The following is a 25232-nucleotide window of genomic DNA, read 5'->3' as shown; positions in this document are numbered from 1 at the left end:
TAAAAATAAATAAAAACAAGATTGCGCTGAAAATACCCATTAAGCCATTTGTTAAGATTTCCCCCGTGTGGACCGGTTGTCACTCTTACCCTGATGGTTGCTCATACTTCCAGACACCTTTTCGGTCTTATCTGAGCAATTTGATCATTTATATCAGAATGTCCATATTCTGAGGCCAATGTAGCGCTCAATCAATAACGATTTTCTACGCGTTTCCCATTGAAGGCCATATTGAGGTTAAATCAATGACTGGAGCTTTTAATTGATAAAAACAAATGACTATTGAAAGTGCAAGTCAGTATCGTGCATTTACTGGTCTTTATTTACTGGTCATTTACGGGTCTTCTACTCTTTAACCCGAAACCCAGTTACTGTCCAGAAGTCAGGATGGCCGAGCGGTCTAAGGCGCTGCGTTCAGGTCGCAGTCTCCCCTGGAGGCGTGGGTTCAAATCCCACTTCTGACAGATGTTTAGCTGCTCTCACGCAGGAGTCATGCTGCTTTGCAGTAATAATCAGAAGATGAAATAACAACTTCACACAGTGAAATAACAATTAGTAAATTAACCCTCTCAACCTTCTGGAGCTGGGCAAAGAAAATAAGAAAAAACAGTACTTTATAACAACTGAATGAGGGGAACATTTCATGAAGTTAATGTATTATAGTGAGTTACTACATTATCCTTCAGTTATTAAATCATCATTTGCTGTAGGCTATGCCTGCCGGGCCCTTCACTTCTAACAAAAAATTCTACTGTCACAGTTGTCGTGGCCGAGTGGTTAAGGCGATGGACTAGAAATCCATTGGGATCTTCCCGCGCAGGTTCGAATCCTGCCGACAACGAAAATACATTTTTTTGGGACCCCTCCGGAGGTGGAAGTTTATTCGTGTTTCATATACCAATCACATCCTCTCATATCTCCACAAGTACATAGGGATCAGGTGTCCATTTGGGATAGGACTGCTGGCCATCTATCTCACCTCACACATTTACACACCTGGTTATCCATCCTTCTAGCTCTTGAGGTCAACAGTAGCATAGGTTACAGGTTTGTGGGCAAGCCACAGATTTCAGGTGAGATCCCATGATACACTCAAAAATACAACAACACGATTCTCATGAATAACCATTAAGCCTTTTGCTAAGATTTCCCCCATTTTGACATGTGGACCTGTTGTCACGGATTGCTCCAGACACTTTTTGGGTCCTATATGAGGGATTTTTATATTCATGTCAAAATGACCATATTCTGAAGACACTCTTATAGTCTGCAGGGTAATCGAACTCGCCGCATCTAAAGTCAAGCCACACGTCATAGGTGAGATGCCTTGTTAAACCCGAAAAATATAATAAAAACACGATTGCGTTGAAAATAACCATTAAGCCATTCAGTTCGCAGTCTCCCCTGGAGGCGTGTGTTCGACACCCACTTCTGACAACTATTTAGCGCCTGCATGTCCTGCTGCTTTGTTGAAAACCAGTTGATAAATAAATGACTTACGGTAATGGAAATAACACCTAGTTAATATGACTAGTGAATAACTATCGTATTTGTAACATTCTGCAAAAACAGCTAGTTGATGAGAGGCTGAAAGAGAATTGCAAGAATCGCGCAATTTCCCAAACAGGCAGATAACAAAAGGCATCTCGGAAGGCACAACTCGTCGGTCGTTGTCAGTGGATTGTATTGGCGGGAAGAACAAACATATAGTCTTCAGGGTAATCGAAGTCGCCGCATCTAAAGTCAAGCCACAGGTCACAGATGAGCTGCCTTGTTAAACCCTAAAAATAAATAAAAACAAGATTGCGCTGAAAATACCCATTAAGCCATTTGTTAAGATTTCCCCCGTGTGGACCGGTTGTCACTCTTACCCTGATGGTTGCTCATACTTCCAGACACCTTTTCGGTCTTATCTGAGCAATTTGATCATTTATATCAGAATGTCCATATTCTGAGGCCAATGTAGCGCTCAATCAATAACGATTTTCTACGCGTTTCCCATTGAAGGCCATATTGAGGTTAAATCAATGACTGGAGCTTTTAATTGATAAAAACAAATGACTATTGAAAGTGCAAGTCAGTATCGTGCATTTACTGGTCTTTATTTACTGGTCATTTACGGGTCTTCTACTCTTTAACCCGAAACCCAGTTACTGTCCAGAAGTCAGGATGGCCGAGCGGTCTAAGGCGCTGCGTTCAGGTCGCAGTCTCCCCTGGAGGCGTGGGTTCAAATCCCACTTCTGACAGATGTTTAGCTGCTCTCACGCAGGAGTCATGCTGCTTTGCAGTAATAATCAGAAGATGAAATAACAACTTCACACAGTGAAATAACAATTAGTAAATTAACCCTCTCAACCTTCTGGAGCTGGGCAAAGAAAATAAGAAAAAACAGTACTTTATAACAACTGAATGAGGGGAACATTTCATGAAGTTAATGTATTATAGTGAGTTACTACATTATCCTTCAGTTATTAAATCATCATTTGCTGTAGGCTATGCCTGCCGGGCCCTTCACTTCTAACAAAAAATTCTACTGTCACAGTTGTCGTGGCCGAGTGGTTAAGGCGATGGACTAGAAATCCATTGGGATCTTCCCGCGCAGGTTCGAATCCTGCCGACAACGAAAATACATTTTTTTGGGACCCCTCCGGAGGTGGAAGTTTATTCGTGTTTCATATACCAATCACATCCTCTCATATCTCCACAAGTACATAGGGATCAGGTGTCCATTTGGGATAGGACTGCTGGCCATCTATCTCACCTCACACATTTACACACCTGGTTATCCATCCTTCTAGCTCTTGAGGTCAACAGTAGCATAGGTTACAGGTTTGTGGGCAAGCCACAGATTTCAGGTGAGATCCCATGATACACTCAAAAATACAACAACACGATTCTCATGAATAACCATTAAGCCTTTTGCTAAGATTTCCCCCATTTTGACATGTGGACCTGTTGTCACGGATTGCTCCAGACACTTTTTGGGTCCTATATGAGGGATTTTTATATTCATGTCAAAATGACCATATTCTGAAGACACTCTTATAGTCTGCAGGGTAATCGAACTCGCCGCATCTAAAGTCAAGCCACACGTCATAGGTGAGATGCCTTGTTAAACCCGAAAAATATAATAAAAACACGATTGCGTTGAAAATAACCATTAAGCCATTCAGTTCGCAGTCTCCCCTGGAGGCGTGTGTTCGACACCCACTTCTGACAACTATTTAGCGCCTGCATGTCCTGCTGCTTTGTTGAAAACCAGTTGATAAATAAATGACTTACGGTAATGGAAATAACACCTAGTTAATATGACTAGTGAATAACTATCGTATTTGTAACATTCTGCAAAAACAGCTAGTTGATGAGAGGCTGAAAGAGAATTGCAAGAATCGCGCAATTTCCCAAACAGGCAGATAACAAAAGGCATCTCGGAAGGCACAACTCGTCGGTCGTTGTCAGTGGATTGTATTGGCGGGAAGAACAAACATATAGTCTTCAGGGTAATCGAAGTCGCCGCATCTAAAGTCAAGCCACAGGTCACAGATGAGCTGCCTTGTTAAACCCTAAAAATAAATAAAAACAAGATTGCGCTGAAAATACCCATTAAGCCATTTGTTAAGATTTCCCCCGTGTGGACCGGTTGTCACTCTTACCCTGATGGTTGCTCATACTTCCAGACACCTTTTCGGTCTTATCTGAGCAATTTGATCATTTATATCAGAATGTCCATATTCTGAGGCCAATGTAGCGCTCAATCAATAACGATTTTCTACGCGTTTCCCATTGAAGGCCATATTGAGGTTAAATCAATGACTGGAGCTTTTAATTGATAAAAACAAATGACTATTGAAAGTGCAAGTCAGTATCGTGCATTTACTGGTCTTTATTTACTGGTCATTTACGGGTCTTCTACTCTTTAACCCGAAACCCAGTTACTGTCCAGAAGTCAGGATGGCCGAGCGGTCTAAGGCGCTGCGTTCAGGTCGCAGTCTCCCCTGGAGGCGTGGGTTCAAATCCCACTTCTGACAGATGTTTAGCTGCTCTCACGCAGGAGTCATGCTGCTTTGCAGTAATAATCAGAAGATGAAATAACAACTTCACACAGTGAAATAACAATTAGTAAATTAACCCTCTCAACCTTCTGGAGCTGGGCAAAGAAAATAAGAAAAAACAGTACTTTATAACAACTGAATGAGGGGAACATTTCATGAAGTTAATGTATTATAGTGAGTTACTACATTATCCTTCAGTTATTAAATCATCATTTGCTGTAGGCTATGCCTGCCGGGCCCTTCACTTCTAACAAAAAATTCTACTGTCACAGTTGTCGTGGCCGAGTGGTTAAGGCGATGGACTAGAAATCCATTGGGATCTTCCCGCGCAGGTTCGAATCCTGCCGACAACGAAAATACATTTTTTTGGGACCCCTCCGGTGGTGGAAGTTTATTCGTGTTTCATATACCAATCACATCCTCTCATATCTCCACAAGTACATAGGGATCAGGTGTCCATTTGGGATAGGACTGCTGGCCATCTATCTCACCTCACACATTTACACACCTGGTTATCCATCCTTCTAGCTCTTGAGGTCAACAGTAGCATAGGTTACAGGTTTGTGGGCAAGCCACAGATTTCAGGTGAGATCCCATGATACACTCAAAAATACAACAACACGATTCTCATGAATAACCATTAAGCCTTTTGCTAAGATTTCCCCCATTTTGACATGTGGACCTGTTGTCACGGATTGCTCCAGACACTTTTTGGGTCCTATATGAGGGATTTTTATATTCATGTCAAAATGACCATATTCTGAAGACACTCTTATAGTCTGCAGGGTAATCGAACTCGCCGCATCTAAAGTCAAGCCACACGTCATAGGTGAGATGCCTTGTTAAACCCGAAAAATATAATAAAAACACGATTGCGTTGAAAATAACCATTAAGCCATTCAGTTCGCAGTCTCCCCTGGAGGCGTGTGTTCGACACCCACTTCTGACAACTATTTAGCGCCTGCATGTCCTGCTGCTTTGTTGAAAACCAGTTGATAAATAAATGACTTACGGTAATGGAAATAACACCTAGTTAATATGACTAGTGAATAACTATCGTATTTGTAACATTCTGCAAAAACAGCTAGTTGATGAGAGGCTGAAAGAGAATTGCAAGAATCGCGCAATTTCCCAAACAGGCAGATAACAAAAGGCATCTCGGAAGGCACAACTCGTCGGTCGTTGTCAGTGGATTGTATTGGCGGGAAGAACAAACATATAGTCTTCAGGGTAATCGAAGTCGCCGCATCTAAAGTCAAGCCACAGGTCACAGATGAGCTGCCTTGTTAAACCCTAAAAATAAATAAAAACAAGATTGCGCTGAAAATACCCATTAAGCCATTTGTTAAGATTTCCCCCGTGTGGACCGGTTGTCACTCTTACCCTGATGGTTGCTCATACTTCCAGACACCTTTTCGGTCTTATCTGAGCAATTTGATCATTTATATCAGAATGTCCATATTCTGAGGCCAATGTAGCGCTCAATCAATAACGATTTTCTACGCGTTTCCCATTGAAGGCCATATTGAGGTTAAATCAATGACTGGAGCTTTTAATTGATAAAAACAAATGACTATTGAAAGTGCAAGTCAGTATCGTGCATTTACTGGTCTTTATTTACTGGTCATTTACGGGTCTTCTACTCTTTAACCCGAAACCCAGTTACTGTCCAGAAGTCAGGATGGCCGAGCGGTCTAAGGCGCTGCGTTCAGGTCGCAGTCTCCCCTGGAGGCGTGGGTTCAAATCCCACTTCTGACAGATGTTTAGCTGCTCTCACGCAGGAGTCATGCTGCTTTGCAGTAATAATCAGAAGATGAAATAACAACTTCACACAGTGAAATAACAATTAGTAAATTAACCCTCTCAACCTTCTGGAGCTGGGCAAAGAAAATAAGAAAAAACAGTACTTTATAACAACTGAATGAGGGGAACATTTCATGAAGTTAATGTATTATAGTGAGTTACTACATTATCCTTCAGTTATTAAATCATCATTTGCTGTAGGCTATGCCTGCCGGGCCCTTCACTTCTAACAAAAAATTCTACTGTCACAGTTGTCGTGGCCGAGTGGTTAAGGCGATGGACTAGAAATCCATTGGGATCTTCCCGCGCAGGTTCGAATCCTGCCGACAACGAAAATACATTTTTTTGGGACCCCTCCGGTGGTGGAAGTTTATTCGTGTTTCATATACCAATCACATCCTCTCATATCTCCACAAGTACATAGGGATCAGGTGTCCATTTGGGATAGGACTGCTGGCCATCTATCTCACCTCACACATTTACACACCTGGTTATCCATCCTTCTAGCTCTTGAGGTCAACAGTAGCATAGGTTACAGGTTTGTGGGCAAGCCACAGATTTCAGGTGAGATCCCATGATACACTCAAAAATACAACAACACGATTCTCATGAATAACCATTAAGCCTTTTGCTAAGATTTCCCCCATTTTGACATGTGGACCTGTTGTCACGGATTGCTCCAGACACTTTTTGGGTCCTATATGAGGGATTTTTATATTCATGTCAAAATGACCATATTCTGAAGACACTCTTATAGTCTGCAGGGTAATCGAACTCGCCGCATCTAAAGTCAAGCCACACGTCATAGGTGAGATGCCTTGTTAAACCCGAAAAATATAATAAAAACACGATTGCGTTGAAAATAACCATTAAGCCATTCAGTTCGCAGTCTCCCCTGGAGGCGTGTGTTCGACACCCACTTCTGACAACTATTTAGCGCCTGCATGTCCTGCTGCTTTGTTGAAAACCAGTTGATAAATAAATGACTTACGGTAATGGAAATAACACCTAGTTAATATGACTAGTGAATAACTATCGTATTTGTAACATTCTGCAAAAACAGCTAGTTGATGAGAGGCTGAAAGAGAATTGCAAGAATCGCGCAATTTCCCAAACAGGCAGATAACAAAAGGCATCTCGGAAGGCACAACTCGTCGGTCGTTGTCAGTGGATTGTATTGGCGGGAAGAACAAACATATAGTCTTCAGGGTAATCGAAGTCGCCGCATCTAAAGTCAAGCCACAGGTCACAGATGAGCTGCCTTGTTAAACCCTAAAAATAAATAAAAACAAGATTGCGCTGAAAATACCCATTAAGCCATTTGTTAAGATTTCCCCCGTGTGGACCGGTTGTCACTCTTACCCTGATGGTTGCTCATACTTCCAGACACCTTTTCGGTCTTATCTGAGCAATTTGATCATTTATATCAGAATGTCCATATTCTGAGGCCAATGTAGCGCTCAATCAATAACGATTTTCTACGCGTTTCCCATTGAAGGCCATATTGAGGTTAAATCAATGACTGGAGCTTTTAATTGATAAAAACAAATGACTATTGAAAGTGCAAGTCAGTATCGTGCATTTACTGGTCTTTATTTACTGGTCATTTACGGGTCTTCTACTCTTTAACCCGAAACCCAGTTACTGTCCAGAAGTCAGGATGGCCGAGCGGTCTAAGGCGCTGCGTTCAGGTCGCAGTCTCCCCTGGAGGCGTGGGTTCAAATCCCACTTCTGACAGATGTTTAGCTGCTCTCACGCAGGAGTCATGCTGCTTTGCAGTAATAATCAGAAGATGAAATAACAACTTCACACAGTGAAATAACAATTAGTAAATTAACCCTCTCAACCTTCTGGAGCTGGGCAAAGAAAATAAGAAAAAACAGTACTTTATAACAACTGAATGAGGGGAACATTTCATGAAGTTAATGTATTATAGTGAGTTACTACATTATCCTTCAGTTATTAAATCATCATTTGCTGTAGGCTATGCCTGCCGGGCCCTTCACTTCTAACAAAAAATTCTACTGTCACAGTTGTCGTGGCCGAGTGGTTAAGGCGATGGACTAGAAATCCATTGGGATCTTCCCGCGCAGGTTCGAATCCTGCCGACAACGAAAATACATTTTTTTGGGACCCCTCCGGAGGTGGAAGTTTATTCGTGTTTCATATACCAATCACATCCTCTCATATCTCCACAAGTACATAGGGATCAGGTGTCCATTTGGGATAGGACTGCTGGCCATCTATCTCACCTCACACATTTACACACCTGGTTATCCATCCTTCTAGCTCTTGAGGTCAACAGTAGCATAGGTTACAGGTTTGTGGGCAAGCCACAGATTTCAGGTGAGATCCCATGATACACTCAAAAATACAACAACACGATTCTCATGAATAACCATTAAGCCTTTTGCTAAGATTTCCCCCATTTTGACATGTGGACCTGTTGTCACGGATTGCTCCAGACACTTTTTGGGTCCTATATGAGGGATTTTTATATTCATGTCAAAATGACCATATTCTGAAGACACTCTTATAGTCTGCAGGGTAATCGAACTCGCCGCATCTAAAGTCAAGCCACACGTCATAGGTGAGATGCCTTGTTAAACCCGAAAAATATAATAAAAACACGATTGCGTTGAAAATAACCATTAAGCCATTCAGTTCGCAGTCTCCCCTGGAGGCGTGTGTTCGACACCCACTTCTGACAACTATTTAGCGCCTGCATGTCCTGCTGCTTTGTTGAAAACCAGTTGATAAATAAATGACTTACGGTAATGGAAATAACACCTAGTTAATATGACTAGTGAATAACTATCGTATTTGTAACATTCTGCAAAAACAGCTAGTTGATGAGAGGCTGAAAGAGAATTGCAAGAATCGCGCAATTTCCCAAACAGGCAGATAACAAAAGGCATCTCGGAAGGCACAACTCGTCGGTCGTTGTCAGTGGATTGTATTGGCGGGAAGAACAAACATATAGTCTTCAGGGTAATCGAAGTCGCCGCATCTAAAGTCAAGCCACAGGTCACAGATGAGCTGCCTTGTTAAACCCTAAAAATAAATAAAAACAAGATTGCGCTGAAAATACCCATTAAGCCATTTGTTAAGATTTCCCCCGTGTGGACCGGTTGTCACTCTTACCCTGATGGTTGCTCATACTTCCAGACACCTTTTCGGTCTTATCTGAGCAATTTGATCATTTATATCAGAATGTCCATATTCTGAGGCCAATGTAGCGCTCAATCAATAACGATTTTCTACGCGTTTCCCATTGAAGGCCATATTGAGGTTAAATCAATGACTGGAGCTTTTAATTGATAAAAACAAATGACTATTGAAAGTGCAAGTCAGTATCGTGCATTTACTGGTCTTTATTTACTGGTCATTTACGGGTCTTCTACTCTTTAACCCGAAACCCAGTTACTGTCCAGAAGTCAGGATGGCCGAGCGGTCTAAGGCGCTGCGTTCAGGTCGCAGTCTCCCCTGGAGGCGTGGGTTCAAATCCCACTTCTGACAGATGTTTAGCTGCTCTCACGCAGGAGTCATGCTGCTTTGCAGTAATAATCAGAAGATGAAATAACAACTTCACACAGTGAAATAACAATTAGTAAATTAACCCTCTCAACCTTCTGGAGCTGGGCAAAGAAAATAAGAAAAAACAGTACTTTATAACAACTGAATGAGGGGAACATTTCATGAAGTTAATGTATTATAGTGAGTTACTACATTATCCTTCAGTTATTAAATCATCATTTGCTGTAGGCTATGCCTGCCGGGCCCTTCACTTCTAACAAAAAATTCTACTGTCACAGTTGTCGTGGCCGAGTGGTTAAGGCGATGGACTAGAAATCCATTGGGATCTTCCCGCGCAGGTTCGAATCCTGCCGACAACGAAAATACATTTTTTTGGGACCCCTCCGGAGGTGGAAGTTTATTCGTGTTTCATATACCAATCACATCCTCTCATATCTCCACAAGTACATAGGGATCAGGTGTCCATTTGGGATAGGACTGCTGGCCATCTATCTCACCTCACACATTTACACACCTGGTTATCCATCCTTCTAGCTCTTGAGGTCAACAGTAGCATAGGTTACAGGTTTGTGGGCAAGCCACAGATTTCAGGTGAGATCCCATGATACACTCAAAAATACAACAACACGATTCTCATGAATAACCATTAAGCCTTTTGCTAAGATTTCCCCCATTTTGACATGTGGACCTGTTGTCACGGATTGCTCCAGACACTTTTTGGGTCCTATATGAGGGATTTTTATATTCATGTCAAAATGACCATATTCTGAAGACACTCTTATAGTCTGCAGGGTAATCGAACTCGCCGCATCTAAAGTCAAGCCACACGTCATAGGTGAGATGCCTTGTTAAACCCGAAAAATATAATAAAAACACGATTGCGTTGAAAATAACCATTAAGCCATTCAGTTCGCAGTCTCCCCTGGAGGCGTGTGTTCGACACCCACTTCTGACAACTATTTAGCGCCTGCATGTCCTGCTGCTTTGTTGAAAACCAGTTGATAAATAAATGACTTACGGTAATGGAAATAACACCTAGTTAATATGACTAGTGAATAACTATCGTATTTGTAACATTCTGCAAAAACAGCTAGTTGATGAGAGGCTGAAAGAGAATTGCAAGAATCGCGCAATTTCCCAAACAGGCAGATAACAAAAGGCATCTCGGAAGGCACAACTCGTCGGTCGTTGTCAGTGGATTGTATTGGCGGGAAGAACAAACATATAGTCTTCAGGGTAATCGAAGTCGCCGCATCTAAAGTCAAGCCACAGGTCACAGATGAGCTGCCTTGTTAAACCCTAAAAATAAATAAAAACAAGATTGCGCTGAAAATACCCATTAAGCCATTTGTTAAGATTTCCCCCGTGTGGACCGGTTGTCACTCTTACCCTGATGGTTGCTCATACTTCCAGACACCTTTTCGGTCTTATCTGAGCAATTTGATCATTTATATCAGAATGTCCATATTCTGAGGCCAATGTAGCGCTCAATCAATAACGATTTTCTACGCGTTTCCCATTGAAGGCCATATTGAGGTTAAATCAATGACTGGAGCTTTTAATTGATAAAAACAAATGACTATTGAAAGTGCAAGTCAGTATCGTGCATTTACTGGTCTTTATTTACTGGTCATTTACGGGTCTTCTACTCTTTAACCCGAAACCCAGTTACTGTCCAGAAGTCAGGATGGCCGAGCGGTCTAAGGCGCTGCGTTCAGGTCGCAGTCTCCCCTGGAGGCGTGGGTTCAAATCCCACTTCTGACAGATGTTTAGCTGCTCTCACGCAGGAGTCATGCTGCTTTGCAGTAATAATCAGAAGATGAAATAACAACTTCACACAGTGAAATAACAATTAGTAAATTAACCCTCTCAACCTTCTGGAGCTGGGCAAAGAAAATAAGAAAAAACAGTACTTTATAACAACTGAATGAGGGGAACATTTCATGAAGTTAATGTATTATAGTGAGTTACTACATTATCCTTCAGTTATTAAATCATCATTTGCTGTAGGCTATGCCTGCCGGGCCCTTCACTTCTAACAAAAAATTCTACTGTCACAGTTGTCGTGGCCGAGTGGTTAAGGCGATGGACTAGAAATCCATTGGGATCTTCCCGCGCAGGTTCGAATCCTGCCGACAACGAAAATACATTTTTTTGGGACCCCTCCGGAGGTGGAAGTTTATTCGTGTTTCATATACCAATCACATCCTCTCATATCTCCACAAGTACATAGGGATCAGGTGTCCATTTGGGATAGGACTGCTGGCCATCTATCTCACCTCACACATTTACACACCTGGTTATCCATCCTTCTAGCTCTTGAGGTCAACAGTAGCATAGGTTACAGGTTTGTGGGCAAGCCACAGATTTCAGGTGAGATCCCATGATACACTCAAAAATACAACAACACGATTCTCATGAATAACCATTAAGCCTTTTGCTAAGATTTCCCCCATTTTGACATGTGGACCTGTTGTCACGGATTGCTCCAGACACTTTTTGGGTCCTATATGAGGGATTTTTATATTCATGTCAAAATGACCATATTCTGAAGACACTCTTATAGTCTGCAGGGTAATCGAACTCGCCGCATCTAAAGTCAAGCCACACGTCATAGGTGAGATGCCTTGTTAAACCCGAAAAATATAATAAAAACACGATTGCGTTGAAAATAACCATTAAGCCATTCAGTTCGCAGTCTCCCCTGGAGGCGTGTGTTCGACACCCACTTCTGACAACTATTTAGCGCCTGCATGTCCTGCTGCTTTGTTGAAAACCAGTTGATAAATAAATGACTTACGGTAATGGAAATAACACCTAGTTAATATGACTAGTGAATAACTATCGTATTTGTAACATTCTGCAAAAACAGCTAGTTGATGAGAGGCTGAAAGAGAATTGCAAGAATCGCGCAATTTCCCAAACAGGCAGATAACAAAAGGCATCTCGGAAGGCACAACTCGTCGGTCGTTGTCAGTGGATTGTATTGGCGGGAAGAACAAACATATAGTCTTCAGGGTAATCGAAGTCGCCGCATCTAAAGTCAAGCCACAGGTCACAGATGAGCTGCCTTGTTAAACCCTAAAAATAAATAAAAACAAGATTGCGCTGAAAATACCCATTAAGCCATTTGTTAAGATTTCCCCCGTGTGGACCGGTTGTCACTCTTACCCTGATGGTTGCTCATACTTCCAGACACCTTTTCGGTCTTATCTGAGCAATTTGATCATTTATATCAGAATGTCCATATTCTGAGGCCAATGTAGCGCTCAATCAATAACGATTTTCTACGCGTTTCCCATTGAAGGCCATATTGAGGTTAAATCAATGACTGGAGCTTTTAATTGATAAAAACAAATGACTATTGAAAGTGCAAGTCAGTATCGTGCATTTACTGGTCTTTATTTACTGGTCATTTACGGGTCTTCTACTCTTTAACCCGAAACCCAGTTACTGTCCAGAAGTCAGGATGGCCGAGCGGTCTAAGGCGCTGCGTTCAGGTCGCAGTCTCCCCTGGAGGCGTGGGTTCAAATCCCACTTCTGACAGATGTTTAGCTGCTCTCACGCAGGAGTCATGCTGCTTTGCAGTAATAATCAGAAGATGAAATAACAACTTCACACAGTGAAATAACAATTAGTAAATTAACCCTCTCAACCTTCTGGAGCTGGGCAAAGAAAATAAGAAAAAACAGTACTTTATAACAACTGAATGAGGGGAACATTTCATGAAGTTAATGTATTATAGTGAGTTACTACATTATCCTTCAGTTATTAAATCATCATTTGCTGTAGGCTATGCCTGCCGGGCCCTTCACTTCTAACAAAAAATTCTACTGTCACAGTTGTCGTGGCCGAGTGGTTAAGGCGATGGACTAGAAATCCATTGGGATCTTCCCGCGCAGGTTCGAATCCTGCCGACAACGAAAATACATTTTTTTGGGACCCCTCCGGAGGTGGAAGTTTATTCGTGTTTCATATACCAATCACATCCTCTCATATCTCCACAAGTACATAGGGATCAGGTGTCCATTTGGGATAGGACTGCTGGCCATCTATCTCACCTCACACATTTACACACCTGGTTATCCATCCTTCTAGCTCTTGAGGTCAACAGTAGCATAGGTTACAGGTTTGTGGGCAAGCCACAGATTTCAGGTGAGATCCCATGATACACTCAAAAATACAACAACACGATTCTCATGAATAACCATTAAGCCTTTTGCTAAGATTTCCCCCATTTTGACATGTGGACCTGTTGTCACGGATTGCTCCAGACACTTTTTGGGTCCTATATGAGGGATTTTTATATTCATGTCAAAATGACCATATTCTGAAGACACTCTTATAGTCTGCAGGGTAATCGAACTCGCCGCATCTAAAGTCAAGCCACACGTCATAGGTGAGATGCCTTGTTAAACCCGAAAAATATAATAAAAACACGATTGCGTTGAAAATAACCATTAAGCCATTCAGTTCGCAGTCTCCCCTGGAGGCGTGTGTTCGACACCCACTTCTGACAACTATTTAGCGCCTGCATGTCCTGCTGCTTTGTTGAAAACCAGTTGATAAATAAATGACTTACGGTAATGGAAATAACACCTAGTTAATATGACTAGTGAATAACTATCGTATTTGTAACATTCTGCAAAAACAGCTAGTTGATGAGAGGCTGAAAGAGAATTGCAAGAATCGCGCAATTTCCCAAACAGGCAGATAACAAAAGGCATCTCGGAAGGCACAACTCGTCGGTCGTTGTCAGTGGATTGTATTGGCGGGAAGAACAAACATATAGTCTTCAGGGTAATCGAAGTCGCCGCATCTAAAGTCAAGCCACAGGTCACAGATGAGCTGCCTTGTTAAACCCTAAAAATAAATAAAAACAAGATTGCGCTGAAAATACCCATTAAGCCATTTGTTAAGATTTCCCCCGTGTGGACCGGTTGTCACTCTTACCCTGATGGTTGCTCATACTTCCAGACACCTTTTCGGTCTTATCTGAGCAATTTGATCATTTATATCAGAATGTCCATATTCTGAGGCCAATGTAGCGCTCAATCAATAACGATTTTCTACGCGTTTCCCATTGAAGGCCATATTGAGGTTAAATCAATGACTGGAGCTTTTAATTGATAAAAACAAATGACTATTGAAAGTGCAAGTCAGTATCGTGCATTTACTGGTCTTTATTTACTGGTCATTTACGGGTCTTCTACTCTTTAACCCGAAACCCAGTTACTGTCCAGAAGTCAGGATGGCCGAGCGGTCTAAGGCGCTGCGTTCAGGTCGCAGTCTCCCCTGGAGGCGTGGGTTCAAATCCCACTTCTGACAGATGTTTAGCTGCTCTCACGCAGGAGTCATGCTGCTTTGCAGTAATAATCAGAAGATGAAATAACAACTTCACACAGTGAAATAACAATTAGTAAATTAACCCTCTCAACCTTCTGGAGCTGGGCAAAGAAAATAAGAAAAAACAGTACTTTATAACAACTGAATGAGGGGAACATTTCATGAAGTTAATGTATTATAGTGAGTTACTACATTATCCTTCAGTTATTAAATCATCATTTGCTGTAGGCTATGCCTGCCGGGCCCTTCACTTCTAACAAAAAATTCTACTGTCACAGTTGTCGTGGCCGAGTGGTTAAGGCGATGGACTAGAAATCCATTGGGATCTTCCCGCGCAGGTTCGAATCCTGCCGACAACGAAAATACATTTTTTTGGGACCCCTCCGGAGGTGGAAGTTTATTCGTGTTTCATATACCAATCACATCCTCTCATATCTCCACAAGTACATAGGGATCAGGTGTCCATTTGGGATAGGACTGCTGGCCATCTATCTCACCTCACACATTTACACACCTGGTTATCCATCCTTCTAGCTCTTGAGGTCAACAGTAGCATAGGTTACAGGTTTGTGGGCAAGCCACAGATTTCAGGTGAGATCCCATGATACACTCAAAAATACAACAACACGATTCTCATGAATAACCATTAAGCCTTTTGCTAAGATTTCCCCCATTTTGACATGTGGACCTGTTGTCACGGATTGCTCCAGACACTTTTTGGGTCCTATATGAGGGATTTTTATATTCATGTCAAAATGACCATATTCTGAAGACACTCTTATAGTCTGCAGGGTAATCGAACTCGCCGCATCTAAAGTCAAGCCACACGTCATAGGTGAGATGCCTTGTTAAACCCGAAAAATATAATAAAAACACGATTGCGTTGAAAATAACCATTAAGCCATTCAGTTCGCAGTCTCCCCTGGAGGCGTGTGTTCGACACCCACTTCTGACAACTATTTAGCGCCTGCATGTCCTGCTGCTTTGTTGAAAACCAGTTGATAAATAAATGACTTACGGTAATGGAAATAACACCTAGTTAATATGACTAGTGAATAACTATCGTATTTGTAACATTCTGCAAAAACAGCTAGTTGATGAGAGGCTGAAAGAGAATTGCAAGAATCGCGCAATTTCCCAAACAGGCAGATAACAAAAGGCATCTCGGAAGGCACAACTCGTCGGTCGTTGTCAGTGGATTGTATTGGCGGGAAGAACAAACATATAGTCTTCAGGGTAATCGAAGTCGCCGCATCTAAAGTCAAGCCACAGGTCACAGATGAGCTGCCTTGTTAAACCCTAAAAATAAATAAAAACAAGATTGCGCTGAAAATACCCATTAAGCCATTTGTTAAGATTTCCCCCGTGTGGACCGGTTGTCACTCTTACCCTGATGGTTGCTCATACTTCCAGACACCTTTTCGGTCTTATCTGAGCAATTTGATCATTTATATCAGAATGTCCATATTCTGAGGCCAATGTAGCGCTCAATCAATAACGATTTTCTACGCGTTTCCCATTGAAGGCCATATTGAGGTTAAATCAATGACTGGAGCTTTTAATTGATAAAAACAAATGACTATTGAAAGTGCAAGTCAGTATCGTGCATTTACTGGTCTTTATTTACTGGTCATTTACGGGTCTTCTACTCTTTAACCCGAAACCCAGTTACTGTCCAGAAGTCAGGATGGCCGAGCGGTCTAAGGCGCTGCGTTCAGGTCGCAGTCTCCCCTGGAGGCGTGGGTTCAAATCCCACTTCTGACAGATGTTTAGCTGCTCTCACGCAGGAGTCATGCTGCTTTGCAGTAATAATCAGAAGATGAAATAACAACTTCACACAGTGAAATAACAATTAGTAAATTAACCCTCTCAACCTTCTGGAGCTGGGCAAAGAAAATAAGAAAAAACAGTACTTTATAACAACTGAATGAGGGGAACATTTCATGAAGTTAATGTATTATAGTGAGTTACTACATTATCCTTCAGTTATTAAATCATCATTTGCTGTAGGCTATGCCTGCCGGGCCCTTCACTTCTAACAAAAAATTCTACTGTCACAGTTGTCGTGGCCGAGTGGTTAAGGCGATGGACTAGAAATCCATTGGGATCTTCCCGCGCAGGTTCGAATCCTGCCGACAACGAAAATACATTTTTTTGGGACCCCTCCGGAGGTGGAAGTTTATTCGTGTTTCATATACCAATCACATCCTCTCATATCTCCACAAGTACATAGGGATCAGGTGTCCATTTGGGATAGGACTGCTGGCCATCTATCTCACCTCACACATTTACACACCTGGTTATCCATCCTTCTAGCTCTTGAGGTCAACAGTAGCATAGGTTACAGGTTTGTGGGCAAGCCACAGATTTCAGGTGAGATCCCATGATACACTCAAAAATACAACAACACGATTCTCATGAATAACCATTAAGCCTTTTGCTAAGATTTCCCCCATTTTGACATGTGGACCTGTTGTCACGGATTGCTCCAGACACTTTTTGGGTCCTATATGAGGGATTTTTATATTCATGTCAAAATGACCATATTCTGAAGACACTCTTATAGTCTGCAGGGTAATCGAACTCGCCGCATCTAAAGTCAAGCCACACGTCATAGGTGAGATGCCTTGTTAACCCTCCCGTTGTCTCGGCGGGTCAGAGCGACCCCGGGCAGTTCCGAGTTGATTGCCCGTGTCTGTGTGTGGGTCGGAGTGACCCCGGCAGCGTTAGCAAGGTGTATGTTGTAACCCTCCTGCCCCTGTGTGGGCGGGGTCATAGTGACGTCAGAGGGGTCAGAGTGACCCCGGCGGCGTTAGCAAGGTGTATGTTGTAACCCTCCTGCCCCTGCCCCTGTGTGGGCGGGGTCATAGTGACGTCAGAGGGGTCAGAGTGACCCTCGGCAGCGTCACCTGTCGCTTCCCCCGTGTCTGTGTGGGTCAGAGAGACCCCGGCAGGCCGGGGTCACAGTGACCCAACACCACCACCTGCTGGATACTAGTAAAAGGTCCTGCCCCAAAATTGACATTCTCAACATTCCGGGCAAGGGCCTGTGTCGAATACGGCGTGTCTGCCCCCACAACGGGCCCTTGGGCACCGTGTGAGTTTGGATATCGAATCTAAAAACGCCCCCCTACAAACTACTTTCCCTTGGTTGTGGAAATTGTGCCTTTCGGGTATGGCTGTTGTTAGACAACCTTCCCCTTGCCTCGGCGGGACAGAGTGACCACCGGCCAGCGTTCCGAGTCGATTCCCAGTGTCTGTGTGGGTTAGAGAGACCCCGGCAGCGTTTAGCAAGGTGTATGTTGTAACCCTCCTACCCCTGTCTGGGCCAGGTCACATTGACCCGAGCCCTGTTGTAAGCCCTGCGTTATGAGTTGTTCCCCTCTGTTCCGGGGGCCTGGGGTCAGAGAGACCCCGGCGGCGTTAGCAAGGTGTATGTTGTAAACCCTCCCCTCCTACCCCTGTCTGAGCCGGGTCGGAGTGACCCGGGGCCTGTGTTAGGAGTTGTTCCCCTCTGTCTGGGCCGGGTCGGAGTGACCCCGGCAGGGACCAGTTGTCCCCACCAACTCTGTGCACGACCTCGGTGCTATCACGCGGGTAGGCCAGCCGAGCGTCCCGGATGGGACCGAAGGGGCCAAGGGGCCGAAGGGGCGAAGGGGCGAAGGGCCGAAGGGCCGAAGGAGCAGGCAGGGCCGACCACGCGCCTCGTCCATTCGCGTGCCTCGTCCCATTCACGTGGCCACCGTAAGCAGGGCGTAGAGAGGCTACTAATATTGTCAGGAAGAAGAAGAAGAAGAAGAAGAAGAGGACGACGACGAGGACGACGACGAGGAGGAATACGACCCCGCCGAGCGTGAGCCCTCCGCCTACGACAGTAAGCAGGGCGTAGAGAGCCTACTAATATTGTCAGGAAGAAGAAGAAGAAGAAGAACAACAACAAGAACAACAACAACAACAACAACAACAAGAAGAACAAGATGAGGACGATGATGAGGACGACGACGAGGACGACGGCGACGAGGAATACGACCCCGCCGAGCGTGTTGCCTCCGCCTACGACGCCTCGCAGTCCCGGTTTCAGCGCGGCTCAGGTCCTGGAACAGATATCCTCCAGCGTCGACCAAGAAGACGAAGAAGACTACTGCGATTCCGAAGAGGAGGACGTTTCGGAAGATGAAGACGGTGAGGAATACAACCCCGAGCGCGACGCGGACGACTACGGAGACGACTCGGCCTCGCGGTCGAGCTCCTCTTCGGAGGAAGATCCGGAGGAAGAGCCGGAGGAAGAGCCGGAGGGAGACGCGGCCGCTGCCCGAGAGGAGCGAGCCAGACAGAGCCAGAGAGCCAGAGCGAGAAAGGGAGACGTTGCTGTCGAAAAACGGCAAAATCAAATGGTCCTCCGCGGCCTATCGCGGCCCGGACCGACCCCGCGCCATCCGCCCGCCCTGCCCCGCCGTGACGCCGGGCCCCACGGCCTACGCCGCGTCGCGAGCGCTCGACATCGAGTCCGCCTTCCGGCTGTTTGTCACACCGGCGATAGAAAGGATCATCGTGGACATGACCAATCTGCAGGGGGTGAGAAAATACGGCGACGGCTGGCGACCCATGGACTCCACCGACCTGCGCGCCTACGTAGGGCTGCTGATCCTAGCCGGCGTCTACAGGTCCCGAGGCGAGGCCGCGGCCAGCCTGTGGGACGCCGAGAGCGGCAGGACCGTGTTCCGCGCCACCATGCCGCTCAAGGCGTTTCACAAGTACTCGAGGCTGCTGCGATTCGACGACCGCCAGTCGAGACCCGCGAGACTCGCCACCGACAGACTGGCGGCCGTGAGAGAGGTGTGGGACCTGTGGGAGGAGCGGCTGCAGGCCCTCTACAACCCGGGGCCCGAAGTGACGGTGGACGAACAACTGGTCCCGTTCAGAGGTACCGTCTATGCATCTGTGTACGTACGCGTAGCGTAGAGAGCACGGGCAGTCTATGTATCTGTGTTTGTACGCGTGGCGTAGAGAGCACGGGCAGTCTATGTATCTGTGCATAGAGAGCGGTAGCAGTCAATGTATCTGCGTATGTACGCGTGGCGTAGAGAGCACGGGCAGTCTATGTATCTGTGCATAGAGAGCGGTAGCAGTCAATGTATCTGTGTATGTACGTGTAGTAGCACGGGCAGCGGTAGCAATCGGCAGTAGTAGCAATGGGCAGCAGTAGCAATGGGCAGTGGCACGGGCGGCGGCGTCGGCGGCTGCGTGTAACGTAAACGCAGTGCGCCCCGATGGTGAGCCGGTAACTCATGACGCTGCTAATCTCCTGCTAATCTCCTCTCCCTCTCCTCTCCCTCTCCTCTCCCTCCCCTCTCCCTCGCCTCAAGGACGCTGTCCTTTCCGACAGTACATTCCCAGCAAGCCGGCCAAATACGGCATCAAGTCGTGGGTGGCCTGCGACGCCAAGTCCAGCTACGCTTGGAAGATGCAAGTGTACACCGGCAAGGCGGCCGGCGGATGCCCCGAGAAGAACCAGGGCGCGCGCGTCGTCCTCGATCTGACCGAGGGACTGCCGGCCGGTCACAACGTCACGTGTGACAATTTCTTCACCTCCTACGAACTCGGGCAGCGGCTCCTCGAGAGGAACCTCACCATGGTGGGCACGGTGCGAAAGAACAAGCCCGAGCTCCCTCCCGCGCTGCTCCAGTCCAAGGGCAGACAGGTCTCGTCCTCCAGGTTCGCCTTCACGCCCACCGCCACTCTAGTGTCCTACCTGGCAAAGAGAAATAAGAACGTGCTGCTTCTGAGCACGCGGCACGCGGAGCCCGACGTCAGCGATCGCCGAGACCGGAAGCCGGCCCTCATCCTAGACTACAACTGCAACAAGGGCGGCGTGGACAACCTAGACAAGGTGGTCGGGACCTACAGCTGCAGACGGATGACCGCCCGCTGGCCCCTGGTCATCTTCCACAACATCCTCGACGTGTCCTCCTACAACGCCTTTGTCATATGGCGAGAGATCAACCCCGACTGGATGCCCGGGAAGCGGAACAAGAGGAGGGTGTTCCTGGAGCAGCTCGGAAAGGCGCTCGTGAAGCCCTTGATCCAAAGAAGGCAGCGTCTCCCCCGCACCGAAGCCGCGTCCGCACTTGTCAAAGTCATACGGGGCGAGCGTGTATCCGCCGAGGCTCGTCCGCAGGCCCGCGAGCGAGCCGCCGGCCCGGCCGCCGCCGCCGCCCCGGCCGCCCCGCTGGGGGCGAGTAAGAGGAAGAGGTGTCAGGTCTGCCCACCCAAGAAGGACGCCAAGACACACACAGCGTGCTGCAGGTGTAAGAAATACATCTGCAAAGGCTGTTCACACCCATACTGTCACACTTGTGCCCACTGGGCCTTTAGCCAAGACGGGACAGAGTGACCCCGGGGGGGGACACTGTGTGCTAGGCATAATAGAAGGACAACGGGAGGGTTATACCCGAAAAATATAATAAAAACACGATTGCGTTGAAAATAACCATTAAGCCATTCAGTTCGCAGTCTCCCCTGGAGGCGTGTGTTCGACACCCACTTCTGACAACTATTTAGCGCCTGCATGTCCTGCTGCTTTGTTGAAAACCAGTTGATAAATAAATGACTTACGGTAATGGAAATAACACCTAGTTAATATGACTAGTGAATAACTATCGTATTTGTAACATTCTGCAAAAACAGCTAGTTGATGAGAGGCTGAAAGAGAATTGCAAGAATCGCGCAATTTCCCAAACAGGCAGATAACAAAAGGCATCTCGGAAGGCACAACTCGTCGGTCGTTGTCAGTGGATTGTATTGGCGGGAAGAACAAACATATAGTCTTCAGGGTAATCGAAGTCGCCGCATCTAAAGTCAAGCCACAGGTCACAGATGAGCTGCCTTGTTAAACCCTAAAAATAAATAAAAACAAGATTGCGCTGAAAATACCCATTAAGCCATTTGTTAAGATTTCCCCCGTGTGGACCGGTTGTCACTCTTACCCTGATGGTTGCTCATACTTCCAGACACCTTTTCGGTCTTATCTGAGCAATTTGATCATTTATATCAGAATGTCCATATTCTGAGGCCAATGTAGCGCTCAATCAATAACGATTTTCTACGCGTTTCCCATTGAAGGCCATATTGAGGTTAAATCAATGACTGGAGCTTTTAATTGATAAAAACAAATGACTATTGAAAGTGCAAGTCAGTATCGTGCATTTACTGGTCTTTATTTACTGGTCATTTACGGGTCTTCTACTCTTTAACCCGAAACCCAGTTACTGTCCAGAAGTCAGGATGGCCGAGCGGTCTAAGGCGCTGCGTTCAGGTCGCAGTCTCCCCTGGAGGCGTGGGTTCAAATCCCACTTCTGACAGATGTTTAGCTGCTCTCACGCAGGAGTCATGCTGCTTTGCAGTAATAATCAGAAGATGAAATAACAACTTCACACAGTGAAATAACAATTAGTAAATTAACCCTCTCAACCTTCTGGAGCTGGGCAAAGAAAATAAGAAAAAACAGTACTTAATAACAACTGAATGAGGGGAACATTTCATGAAGTTAATGTATTATAGTGAGTTACTACATTATCCTTCAGTTATTAAATCATCATTTGCTGTAGGCTATGCCTGCCGGGCCCTTCACTTCTAACAAAAAATTCTACTGTCACAGTTGTCGTGGCCGAGTGGTTAAGGCGATGGACTAGAAATCCATTGGGATCTTCCCGCGCAGGTTCGAATCCTGCCGACAACGAAAATACATTTTTTTGGGACCCCTCCGGAGGTGGAAGTTTATTCGTGTTTCATATACCAATCACATCCTCTCATATCTCCACAAGTACATAGGGATCAGGTGTCCATTTGGGATAGGACTGCTGGCCATCTATCTCACCTCACACATTTACACACCTGGTTATCCATCCTTCTAGCTCTTGAGGTCAACAGTAGCATAGGTTACAGGTTTGTGGGCAAGCCACAGATTTCAGGTGAGATCCCATGATACACTCAAAAATACAACAACACGATTCTCATGAATAACCATTAAGCCTTTTGCTAAGATTTCCCCCATTTTGACATGTGGACCTGTTGTCACGGATTGCTCCAGACACTTTTTGGGTCCTATATGAGGGATTTTTATATTCATGTCAAAATGACCATATTCTGAAGACACTCTTATAGTCTGCAGGGTAATCGAACTCGCCGCATCTAAAGTCAAGCCACACGTCATAGGTGAGATGCCTTGTTAAACCCGAAAAATATAATAAAAACACGATTGCGTTGAAAATAACCATTAAGCCATTCAGTTCGCAGTCTCCCCTGGAGGCGTGTGTTCGACACCCACTTCTGACAACTATTTAGCGCCTGCATGTCCTGCTGCTTTGTTGAAAACCAGTTGATAAATAAATGACTTACGGTAATGGAAATAACACCTAGTTAATATGACTAGTGAATAACTATCGTATTTGTAACATTCTGCAAAAACAGCTAGTTGATGAGAGGCTGAAAGAGAATTGCAAGAATCGCGCAATTTCCCAAACAGGCAGATAACAAAAGGCATCTCGGAAGGCACAACTCGTCGGTCGTTGTCAGTGGATTGTATTGGCGGGAAGAACAAACATATAGTCTTCAGGGTAATCGAAGTCGCCGCATCTAAAGTCAAGCCACAGGTCACAGATGAGCTGCCTTGTTAAACGGTAAAAATAAATAAAAACAAGATTGCGCTGAAAATACCCATTAAGCCATTTGTTAAGATTTCCCCCGTGTGGACCGGTTGTCACTCTTACCCTGATGGTTGCTCATACTTCCAGACACCTTTTCGGTCTTATCTGAGCAATTTGATCATTTATATCAGAATGTCCATATTCTGAGGCCAATGTAGCGCTCAATCAATAACGATTTTCTACGCGTTTCCCATTGAAGGCCATATTGAGGTTAAATCAATGACTGGAGCTTTTAATTGATAAAAACAAATGACTATTGAAAGTGCAAGTCAGTATCGTGCATTTACTGGTCTTTATTTACTGGTCATTTACGGGTCTTCTACTCTTTAACCCGAAACCCAGTTACTGTCCAGAAGTCAGGATGGCCGAGCGGTCTAAGGCGCTGCGTTCAGGTCGCAGTCTCCCCTGGAGGCGTGGGTTCAAATCCCACTTCTGACAGATGTTTAGCTGCTCTCACGCAGGAGTCATGCTGCTTTGCAGTAATAATCAGAAGATGAAATAACAACTTCACACAGTGAAATAACAATTAGTAAATTAACCCTCTCAACCTTCTGGAGCTGGGCAAAGAAAATAAGAAAAAACAGTACTTAATAACAACTGAATGAGGGGAACATTTCATGAAGTTAATGTATTATAGTGAGTTACTACATTATCCTTCAGTTATTAAATCATCATTTGCTGTAGGCTATGCCTGCCGGGCCCTTCACTTCTAACAAAAAATTCTACTGTCACAGTTGTCGTGGCCGAGTGGTTAAGGCGATGGACTAGAAATCCATTGGGATCTTCCCGCGCAGGTTCGAATCCTGCCGACAACGAAAATACATTTTTTTGGGACCCCTCCGGAGGTGGAAGTTTATTCGTGTTTCATATACCAATCACATCCTCTCATATCTCCACAAGTACATAGGGATCAGGTGTCCATTTGGGATAGGACTGCTGGCCATCTATCTCACCTCACACATTTACACACCTGGTTATCCATCCTTCTAGCTCTTGAGGTCAACAGTAGCATAGGTTACAGGTTTGTGGGCAAGCCACAGATTTCAGGTGAGATCCCATGATACACTCAAAAATACAACAACACGATTCTCATGAATAACCATTAAGCCTTTTGCTAAGATTTCCCCCATTTTGACATGTGGACCTGTTGTCACGGATTGCTCCAGACACTTTTTGGGTCCTATATGAGGGATTTTTATATTCATGTCAAAATGACCATATTCTGAAGACACTCTTATAGTCTGCAGGGTAATCGAACTCGCCGCATCTAAAGTCAAGCCACACGTCATAGGTGAGATGCCTTGTTAAACCCGAAAAATATAATAAAAACACGATTGCGTTGAAAATAACCATTAAGCCATTCAGTTCGCAGTCTCCCCTGGAGGCGTGTGTTCGACACCCACTTCTGACAACTATTTAGCGCCTGCATGTCCTGCTGCTTTGTTGAAAACCAGTTGATAAATAAATGACTTACGGTAATGGAAATAACACCTAGTTAATATGACTAGTGAATAACTATCGTATTTGTAACATTCTGCAAAAACAGCTAGTTGATGAGAGGCTGAAAGAGAATTGCAAGAATCGCGCAATTTCCCAAACAGGCAGATAACAAAAGGCATCTCGGAAGGCACAACTCGTCGGTCGTTGTCAGTGGATTGTATTGGCGGGAAGAACAAACATATAGTCTTCAGGGTAATCGAAGTCGCCGCATCTAAAGTCAAGCCACAGGTCACAGATGAGCTGCCTTGTTAACCCTCCCGTTGTCCTTCTATTATGCCTAGCACACAGT

The 25232-nt window shown here is 44.9% G+C and overlaps 24 non-coding genes across 24 annotated transcripts; all 24 read left to right on the top strand.

Annotated features, from left to right (window-relative positions):
* The first annotated feature begins 381 nt into the window (after positions 1-381).
* On the top strand, positions 382-464 carry trnal-cag (transfer RNA leucine (anticodon CAG)). The gene has a single exon. It is a non-coding gene; the product is annotated as a tRNA-Leu (tRNA).
* Positions 465-759: 295 nt separating this feature from the next.
* On the top strand, positions 760-841 carry trnas-aga (transfer RNA serine (anticodon AGA)). Its single transcript has one exon. It is a non-coding gene; the product is annotated as a tRNA-Ser (tRNA).
* Positions 842-2163: 1322 nt separating this feature from the next.
* trnal-cag (transfer RNA leucine (anticodon CAG)) lies at positions 2164-2246 on the top strand. Its single transcript has one exon. It is a non-coding gene; the product is annotated as a tRNA-Leu (tRNA).
* A 295-nt stretch (positions 2247-2541) lies between these two features.
* On the top strand, positions 2542-2623 carry trnas-aga (transfer RNA serine (anticodon AGA)). The gene has a single exon. It is a non-coding gene; the product is annotated as a tRNA-Ser (tRNA).
* A 1322-nt stretch (positions 2624-3945) lies between these two features.
* trnal-cag (transfer RNA leucine (anticodon CAG)) lies at positions 3946-4028 on the top strand. Its single transcript has one exon. It is a non-coding gene; the product is annotated as a tRNA-Leu (tRNA).
* A 295-nt stretch (positions 4029-4323) lies between these two features.
* Positions 4324-4405, top strand: trnas-aga (transfer RNA serine (anticodon AGA)). The gene has a single exon. It is a non-coding gene; the product is annotated as a tRNA-Ser (tRNA).
* Positions 4406-5727: 1322 nt separating this feature from the next.
* On the top strand, positions 5728-5810 carry trnal-cag (transfer RNA leucine (anticodon CAG)). The gene has a single exon. It is a non-coding gene; the product is annotated as a tRNA-Leu (tRNA).
* A 295-nt stretch (positions 5811-6105) lies between these two features.
* trnas-aga (transfer RNA serine (anticodon AGA)) lies at positions 6106-6187 on the top strand. The gene has a single exon. It is a non-coding gene; the product is annotated as a tRNA-Ser (tRNA).
* A 1322-nt stretch (positions 6188-7509) lies between these two features.
* trnal-cag (transfer RNA leucine (anticodon CAG)) lies at positions 7510-7592 on the top strand. The gene has a single exon. It is a non-coding gene; the product is annotated as a tRNA-Leu (tRNA).
* Positions 7593-7887: 295 nt separating this feature from the next.
* On the top strand, positions 7888-7969 carry trnas-aga (transfer RNA serine (anticodon AGA)). Its single transcript has one exon. It is a non-coding gene; the product is annotated as a tRNA-Ser (tRNA).
* A 1322-nt stretch (positions 7970-9291) lies between these two features.
* On the top strand, positions 9292-9374 carry trnal-cag (transfer RNA leucine (anticodon CAG)). Its single transcript has one exon. It is a non-coding gene; the product is annotated as a tRNA-Leu (tRNA).
* A 295-nt stretch (positions 9375-9669) lies between these two features.
* On the top strand, positions 9670-9751 carry trnas-aga (transfer RNA serine (anticodon AGA)). The gene has a single exon. It is a non-coding gene; the product is annotated as a tRNA-Ser (tRNA).
* A 1322-nt stretch (positions 9752-11073) lies between these two features.
* trnal-cag (transfer RNA leucine (anticodon CAG)) lies at positions 11074-11156 on the top strand. Its single transcript has one exon. It is a non-coding gene; the product is annotated as a tRNA-Leu (tRNA).
* A 295-nt stretch (positions 11157-11451) lies between these two features.
* On the top strand, positions 11452-11533 carry trnas-aga (transfer RNA serine (anticodon AGA)). The gene has a single exon. It is a non-coding gene; the product is annotated as a tRNA-Ser (tRNA).
* A 1322-nt stretch (positions 11534-12855) lies between these two features.
* trnal-cag (transfer RNA leucine (anticodon CAG)) lies at positions 12856-12938 on the top strand. The gene has a single exon. It is a non-coding gene; the product is annotated as a tRNA-Leu (tRNA).
* A 295-nt stretch (positions 12939-13233) lies between these two features.
* trnas-aga (transfer RNA serine (anticodon AGA)) lies at positions 13234-13315 on the top strand. Its single transcript has one exon. It is a non-coding gene; the product is annotated as a tRNA-Ser (tRNA).
* A 1322-nt stretch (positions 13316-14637) lies between these two features.
* trnal-cag (transfer RNA leucine (anticodon CAG)) lies at positions 14638-14720 on the top strand. Its single transcript has one exon. It is a non-coding gene; the product is annotated as a tRNA-Leu (tRNA).
* A 295-nt stretch (positions 14721-15015) lies between these two features.
* Positions 15016-15097, top strand: trnas-aga (transfer RNA serine (anticodon AGA)). Its single transcript has one exon. It is a non-coding gene; the product is annotated as a tRNA-Ser (tRNA).
* A 1322-nt stretch (positions 15098-16419) lies between these two features.
* trnal-cag (transfer RNA leucine (anticodon CAG)) lies at positions 16420-16502 on the top strand. Its single transcript has one exon. It is a non-coding gene; the product is annotated as a tRNA-Leu (tRNA).
* Positions 16503-16797: 295 nt separating this feature from the next.
* Positions 16798-16879, top strand: trnas-aga (transfer RNA serine (anticodon AGA)). Its single transcript has one exon. It is a non-coding gene; the product is annotated as a tRNA-Ser (tRNA).
* A 5137-nt stretch (positions 16880-22016) lies between these two features.
* trnal-cag (transfer RNA leucine (anticodon CAG)) lies at positions 22017-22099 on the top strand. The gene has a single exon. It is a non-coding gene; the product is annotated as a tRNA-Leu (tRNA).
* A 295-nt stretch (positions 22100-22394) lies between these two features.
* Positions 22395-22476, top strand: trnas-aga (transfer RNA serine (anticodon AGA)). The gene has a single exon. It is a non-coding gene; the product is annotated as a tRNA-Ser (tRNA).
* Positions 22477-23798: 1322 nt separating this feature from the next.
* trnal-cag (transfer RNA leucine (anticodon CAG)) lies at positions 23799-23881 on the top strand. Its single transcript has one exon. It is a non-coding gene; the product is annotated as a tRNA-Leu (tRNA).
* Positions 23882-24176: 295 nt separating this feature from the next.
* Positions 24177-24258, top strand: trnas-aga (transfer RNA serine (anticodon AGA)). Its single transcript has one exon. It is a non-coding gene; the product is annotated as a tRNA-Ser (tRNA).
* Positions 24259-25232: the final 974 nt, after the last annotated feature.

This window comes from Salvelinus fontinalis, unplaced genomic scaffold (assembly GCF_029448725.1).
Source record: "Salvelinus fontinalis isolate EN_2023a unplaced genomic scaffold, ASM2944872v1 scaffold_1885, whole genome shotgun sequence".
NCBI classification, from domain to species: Eukaryota; Metazoa; Chordata; class Actinopteri; order Salmoniformes; family Salmonidae; genus Salvelinus; species Salvelinus fontinalis.
The sequence above is the reverse complement of the archived record's forward strand: the minus strand, read 5'-3'. Positions and strand labels throughout refer to the sequence as shown.